Below are 7,885 nucleotides of genomic sequence, written 5' to 3' on the forward strand. Positions count from 1 at the left end.
TTACGAAAAGCACCATGAATAAAATGTGAACCACCATCAGTAATCAAATATCTTGGGACTCCAAACCTCGGAAAAATAACTTCTTTAAGCATCTTAATAGAAGTGTTATGATCAGCACTACTAGTTGGAATAGCTTCTACCCACTTAGTAACGTAATCAACAACAACTAAAATATGTGTATACCCATTAGAGGAAGGAAAAGGTCCCATATAATCAAAGCCCCAAACATCAAATGGTTCAATAACAAGTGAATAATTCATAGGCATTTCCTGACGTCTACTAATATTACCAATTCTTTGACATTCATCACAAGACAAGACAAACTTACGAGAATCCTTGAAGAGAGTAGGCCAATAAAAACCAGATTGCAATACCTTATCTGCAGTTCTATGTCGGTATACTAGAATAGGGGTACCCTAGTACCCCGAACTTGTGCACGGGAAGTTGCAGCACCCCGCGGCAAGGCTTGCCGGGCGAACGACAAGATCCTCCGTGGTTCCCTTGGAGCCATTCAAGAACAAAGTATTTAAGCTCAGGAGACAAGGCCCCGGCAAGAGGAGCTTGCCGGGAAGGCCAACCATGGCACTCCAAGGAACTTGCCGCGATGCGCCACGCGCTCCGGCAAGGCAACAAGGCCCCGGCAAGAGGAGCTTGCCGGGAATACCAACCAAGGTACCTCGAGGCCCGGTGAGCGACAAGCTTCCGGACCCGACAAGATAACAGCAGCGGCAAGGCGCTTGCCGCGGCAGGCGGCCACTCTGTGCCCACGCTCCAGCGCATCCACCAACGTGTCGCTCTGGGGGCCTCTCCAGGCGCGCGTGGTAGGAGGCTATGCAGCCAGCGGTGCGCAGTGGCATGCGAAGCTGACAAGGTCGCCATCGTGGCGAACGGTGGCGCCCCTAACGGTCCTTTTCTGCACTGTTTGGGCGACTCAGACGGGCATTTAATGCCCTTGTCCCCTGCTGTTAGGGTTAGGTAGGGTGCACTGTACAAGTAACTGTACCAACCACCTCACTTTTTACATTTGTACCCTTCTCTGCGTTGCCACCTGTCGGTGACCCCTTTAGCGTATAAAAGGAGGCCCATGCGCAACGTAGAAAGGGTTCGAGGGTTCGGGAGGTTCGACTCATTCGTAACCCAGAAAAACACTACGCTCTCTCTCTCTGGAGCAAGAACATAATACAACCAGACAAGCAGCAGTAGGAGTGTTATCTCTCCGGAGAGCTCCGAAGCTGGGTAAAACTGCTCGTGTGCTTCGCCTCGATCTGCTCTTCGTGCGATCTCCACCCCCCGCCAAACCGAAAGGGGCCCGGTCCGCCGGCCCCATAGGTGTTCGTGGATCAGCCTCCCCGACATCTTTGGCGCGCCAGGTAGGGGGCGTCGAGATTGTGTGAACCTGATCCGGCGTTCACACGAGCTAGATCTTCATTCCCTTCATCAACATGCCACCAAAGAAGAAGACTTCGGCGGCAGCCGCTCCGTCCACGTCACTTCCACCACCGTTGGAGCAAACGGGTGGTGGAATGGACGCTGGCGGAAGAATGGACGTCGACGAGGAAGCTTATGATGCTGCCAGGTCCAAGGACAAGGCTGCACAAACCTCGGCGACTGTACATGTTCCACACCACTCCCAGGAGGCGCAAGACCAACAGCGTCATGACACTCGCAGTGCCATACGCATGATAGGCCAAGACCAAGCTGGTGGATCTCGGGGCGCTCAAGACCAGCACGCATGCCAGCGTGCTGGCGCGAGCGGGGCACGGTCGTCTGGACGGGATACTGCTCCTTCTAACATAGTTAGAAGTCCGAGCACGTCCCGTTCCTCGCGCCGTCCGCCACTGCCACCCACCACTCCAGCAGAAGCTTTGGCGCGAGCTCAACTGCTCCTAGATTACCCTCCAACGACGGACAAGATCGACGAATGGAGGGCCACCATTCAGAGTATCATCGGCTACGCCAACGGCGACACTCCACGGCGGCCGAGCGCGTCGCCGCCGCGGCAGGGTTGCCGGGCGCGAGCCGGTGGCAACGAAATGGGTGGAGGTGCAACTACTATGCAATCACCTCCCCGAAGGCCAAGATCGCCGACTCGCCGGATCCACCTCGACAGCGACTCCACCGCATCGTCGGATCCACGAGCTCGTCGCGATCAGCGCCAAGTTCTTCATGATCGACAACAAGAAGACGCTCGAACTCGCATCGAGCGCCGAAGAGAAGCGCGACGTCAGTCCGACAAGCGCGCTGGGCCCTCTGTTGACATGCATGCGCCAGGGGAACCAGGCGATCTACCGTACGCGGTAGGTTGCCCTGCGTTCACTCGTGAGCTGCGGCAAGTCCAGTGGCCCAGCACGAAGAACTTCAAGCCAGACGTACCAAAGAAGTACGACGGCAAGATGCATCCGTCGGAGTTCCTCGGCATCTACACCATTGCGGTGCAGGCTGCCGGGGGACGGGATGACAAGATCCTTGCCAACTACTTCCCGCTGGTGCTCAAGCCCAACGTTAGATCCTGGCTCATGCACTTGCCGGACAACTCCATATCCTCTTGGGCTGATCTGTGCCATCAGTTTGTCGGCGCCTTCACAGGCGGACACAAGCCTCATGGCCAGGAAAGTGATCTTCATCTGCTCGCCCAGAAGGAAGGAGAGCCCCTGCGCAAGTACATTCAGAGATTCAGCAGTGTGCAGCACAACATCCCAGACGTCCACCCTGCCACGGTGATCAGCGCGTTCCATCAAAACGTGCGAAACCGCAGGATGCGGGAGGAAATGGCGATGTGCAAGATCAGGGACGTCAGTGAGTTATATGCATTGGCCGACAAGTGTGCACGTGCTGAGGAAGGGAGGAGACTCCCCGGAGAGAATGTAGGAGCGGGAGGATCTGACAGTGAAGATGCTGCCCCGGCAAGGAAAAACCGGCGGCGGAACAACAGGAAGAGGAAAGGCAAAGAGGTGCTAGTTGTTGAGCAGTCCAGCAACGATGGTGGCGCCAAGAAAGCCAAAGCTGGTGACTCCGGCAAGGAGGTTGCCGCGGAGATGGCGGTTGCCGACAAGCAGGATGGCACCAACAAGCAGTATTGCAAGATCCACCGCACCAAGGGCCATGATCTCCAGAGCTGCAAGAAAGTGGAGCAGCTTGTTGAGCAACAGAAAGCTGAATACGAGCGGCGCGACAAGGAGAAGGCCCAGGAAGGTGCTGAGGGATCCGGCAAGAAACGTCCTGGCCGAGGAGGACGCCGCGGCAAGGCCAAGCAGCGGCAAGGAGACAGACCTCCTCGCGGCCGCGACAAGGATGAAGATGACGACGACGATGAAGACATGGATGATGAGGAGACTGATGAGCAGGAGTTCCAGAAAGCCACAGAGGTCCTGTGCGTCGAAGGTGGTGCTTCTCTGCATACCTCGCACCGTCAGCTCAAGCAGTGGGTGCGGGAAGTTAATGCAGCAGAACCACCCGTCGAGTCACGCAAGCCTCTGAAATGGTCCAGCACGCCTATCATTTTTGATATTGAGGACCACCCTGATCGCATAACTGCGGTCGGGTGCTTGCCGATGTTGGTTTCACCAACAATCCGCAACCTCAAGGTCACTAAGATGCTAGTTGACAACGGGGCCGGCTTGAACCTGATCTCCTCCGCGGTGCTCCAGAAACTCCAGATCCCTGACAGCGAGCTCTAAGAGACCGGTACATTTCAAGGAATCAACCCAGGAAGGAGCAAGCCGAAGGGAAAGATCATGTTGCCGGTAACATTTGGCAGCGAGCTGAACTTCAGGACTGAGAGGGTCACGTTTGATGTTGCTGACTTTCCATTACCTTACAATGGAATCCTTGGCCGTCCGGCACTCGCCAAGTTCATGGCAGCCTCTCACTATGCGTACAACGTACTAAAAATGCCAGGCCCGATAAGTGTCATCTTTGTCCCTGGCGACAAGAAGGATGCTCTTATCTGTGCCGACAAGATCTACCGGGAAGCAGCAGCCGCAACAGAACACAAGACACTTTCTGCTGAAGCTCCCGGGGGGAAGAAGAAGACCAAGTCCGGCAAGAGCTCTGATGCCCACTCCGGCAAGCGCACCTCTTCGGAGTGCTGCGCTACCGTCGAGGACGCACCATCGAGCTCCACCGGCAAGTGTAAGAAGGCAATGGCAGCTCCACCTGAGACCAAGAAGGTGTCCGCCAAGGAAGACGGCACTGGTGGTACCTTCACCATCAGCGCCACTCTTGACCCCAAATAGGAAAGCGCGCTCGTTGCTTTCCTGCGGGCGAATGTCGACGTGTTTGCGTGGCAACCGTCTGATATCCACGGTGTTCCCAGGAAAGTAATTGAGCACCACCTTGCCGTCTGTCCTCATGCACGGCCCGTCAAGCAGAAAGTCAGGAAACAGGTAGTGGAGCGCCAAGAATTCATCGCAGAAGAAATCAAGAAGTTGGAAGCAGCAGGCCTTGTCAGAGGAGTGCTCCACCCCACGTGGTTGGCCAATCCTGTTGTCGTGCGCAAGGCTAACGGGAAATGGAGGCTTTGTATTGACTTCACTGATGTTAATAAAGCTTGTCCCAAAGACCCATTTCCCTTGCCGCGCATTGACCAGATTGTTGACTCCATAGCCGAATGTGATTTGCTTTCATTTCTTGATGCATACTCAGGATACCATCAACTGGACAAAGCAAGAAGAGGAAGTTGGTTTCTGGTGACTACTTTCCGGCAGAGCTCCCCGAAGCCGCCGCCAAGAAAGTCCCCAAGATCAACACCAAGGATGCTGAGGGGCAGTCTGCTCCGGCAAGCCTTATGGTTTGTTCCGTTGAAGCAGACGCTCCCGACAAGTTTTGCTCCGGCAAGCTTGCCGGGGAACATCAAGCTCTGACAGGGCCGCAAGTCCTTGCCGTAGAAGCGGATGTTCCCGCAGCAGCAGATGTGCCTTTAGTCCTAGTTGTCGAGCCACAAGCTCCAGCATGGGCACAGCAGATTGTCCATTTCCTTCAGACAAGAGAACTTCCCAAAGAGCAAGAAGAAGCGGAAAAAGTAGCCCAGCAGTCAAGTATGACCAGTTTGTTGATAGCATACTGTACAGAAGAAGACTCAACGGTGTGAAATTGAAGTGTATTTGCCGGGAAGATGGACAAAAGATGTTGGCAGAGATACATGGAGGCATATGTGGCCACCACATTGGCGCAAGAGCACTTGCCGGCAAAGCTTTCCGGCAAGGTTTCTTTTGGCCGACAGCCCTCCAGGATGCAACTGCACAAGTAACCAAGTGTGAAGCGTGCCAGTTCCACTCCAAACAGATACACCAGCCAGCTCAAGCTCTCCAGACGATCCCTTTATCCTGGCCATTTTCAGTCTGGGGGCTCGATATCCTCGGTCCTTTCCCCCGAGCTGTCGGGGGCTTTGAGTACTTGTACGTTGCAATCGACAAGTTCACAAAGTGGCCGGAAGTGCAGCCAGTGAGGAAGGTGACAGCACAGTCAGTAGTCAAGTTCTTCAGGTCAATTGTTTGTCGTTTCGGGATCCCTAACAGGATCATCACCGACAATGGCACGCAATTCACGAGCCGCACCTTCATGCAGTACGTCCAAGACCTTGGCGCCAAGGTCTGCTTTGCTTCTGTTGCTCATCCGAGAAGCAACGGTCAAGCAGAGAGGGCGAATGCTGAAGTGCTGCGCGGGCTCAAGACCAGAACTTTCGACAGGCTGCACAAGTGCGGAAGAAACTGGATCGATGAGCTGCCGGTGGTTCTTTGGTCGATCAGAACGACGCCAAATCGAGCCACTGGCCAGACGCCTTTCGCTCTAGTCTATGGAGCAGAGGCAGTTCTCCCCATGGAACTCGTATACGGATCGCCTCGAGTGCTCGCTTATGATGAGCTTGAGCAAGAAAAGCTGCGATAAGACGACGCGCTGCTCCTTGAGGAAGATCGTCTTCAGGCTGCTGTACGAGCTGCTCGATACCAGCAAGCTTTGCGCCTCTACCATAGCCACAAAGTTAAGGCCAGAAGCTTCGAGGAAGGCGACCTTGTTCTTCGGCGCGTTCAGTCCGCCAAGAATTCCAACAAGTTGACGCCAAAGTGGGAAGGCCCTTATCGGGTGAAACGAGTCACAAGGCCCGGCGCTGTCCGCCTTGAGACCGAAGATGGCATTCCGGTGAGCAACTCCTGGAACATAGAACATCTTCATAAGTTTTTCCCGTAGGGCGCGGTTGCCGGAACCCGTTCCGGCAACCACCTTTTGTACAAGTCTTGCCGCTGTTGCATGTAATCCTTTGTACAAAGCCGGGCGCAGATCCCGTGCATAAATAGAACCCCATGTGCTCCGCACAACTTGTCCATTTCATGCATTAGTTTCTTTCTTGCATGCGTTATCTGACACTTTGTGCAGCACCTACATCCGGTAAGCAATAACGAGCCGAAGGGCTCCATATCTTTATTTTCTCTTCTTTCTTCTTTTCAACAAAGGAAAAGAAGGTTCCCACGCACACAAGTTTGCTGGGGGGGAGGAGAAGATTGTGGTATGGACCAGGCGTCGTTCAAGCAAAGTTTTGCCTTGCCGGGAAGCAAACGACAGAAAAGCTAAGTTACCAAAGTTTGAGCAATCAGTTTTTAAATTTTTGAGTTATCTTCCTCGAACGACCCTGCTTTGTATGGAAAACCTGTGCGCGGAGGAACCAACTCGTGGCTAGTTGCGCCCTTACTTTGTTTCGAGTCTGCTCAACAACTTAAGTGTGCTGCATCTAGTCGCGACAAGGTTTCTTGTCGGAAGCAGCGCCGCTAGCAGGCTGCTGAAGTTCCGCACTCAGCGCTCGCGGCTCGGGTGCCTGCGCTGACAAGTTCCCTAGAAGCGTAGGGTAAAAACATACAAAGGAAGGAATCTAGTAGAGGAGATAACATAGCAACTAATAACAGAAATAAAGTTATATTACAAGATAACTTGTCGCAGCTCTAACAGACTGTTTTCGTAACATGATTAGCAGCGACAAGGGAAAAGAAGAAATGGGCGGCCTAGTCTACGCGGTCGCCCTCAACCCTCTTGATCTCGCTCACCTTGTCCACAATGGGTGCGACAAGGGCCTTGAGTGCGTCCCGATCGGCGTCTGGCGGCAAGGACTTGAGGACGTTGGTGAAGCTGAGGCCTGGATTGCGGAAGGCCACCTTCATCAGCACCTTCTGTAGAACCCCGGCGCAGATTTTGCGCGACTCGTCGGCCAGCTACTTTGGGATCCTCTCCCGGAGCCGCTGGAGTGCTGTCGCCACGCCCTTGAAGAACAGGCTGAGCTTGCCGCTGGGTTGGAGATTCTCGTCGGAGGGATACCCAAAGTCCTCCATCCCCAGCTGCGCCAGCTCCTCGTTGATGACTGTGGCAATATTCACCAGACCCTCTGTCCAGTGCTCCACAGTATCTCTGAACGAGTTCTGGGTAACTGCGATGCTCTCTAGCAGCATCGTGTCAGCCTTGACCTTCTCCGACAAGGTCTTCTCCCGCTCCTTGGCGGCCTCCAGCGTCTGCGTCAGCGTGGCCAGCTTCAACTCCAGGTCTGCATTGGAATCCTTGGCCGCGCTGAGCTCCTTGCCCCTCTCAGCAAGAAGACCCTGCAGCTCACCGTGGGCGGCAGCATCCTTCTCACGCTCACGCTTGAGCGCGGCAAGCTCCTCGCCGCTCTTCTCGATATTGGCCTCCAGCTACGCCACCTTCTCCCCCAGCTCTTTCTTGGCGGCCTCTGCGGTTGCGGCAGCGTCCTTTGCTTCCTTGAGCGCCCCGCCAAGTGCTTGCTCGCGCTCGGCGAGCTCCTCCTCGTAGCTGTCGAGGTTGGCCTTCCGCTGCACCAATTCACCTTCTCGCGCGGATTGCTTCTCGGCGGCCAACCTTTGTTCCTCCACAGCTTCGGCCTTCTCGA

This window comes from Triticum dicoccoides, chromosome 7A (assembly GCF_002162155.2).
Source record: "Triticum dicoccoides isolate Atlit2015 ecotype Zavitan chromosome 7A, WEW_v2.0, whole genome shotgun sequence".
NCBI lineage: Eukaryota > Viridiplantae > Streptophyta > Magnoliopsida > Poales > Poaceae > Triticum > Triticum dicoccoides.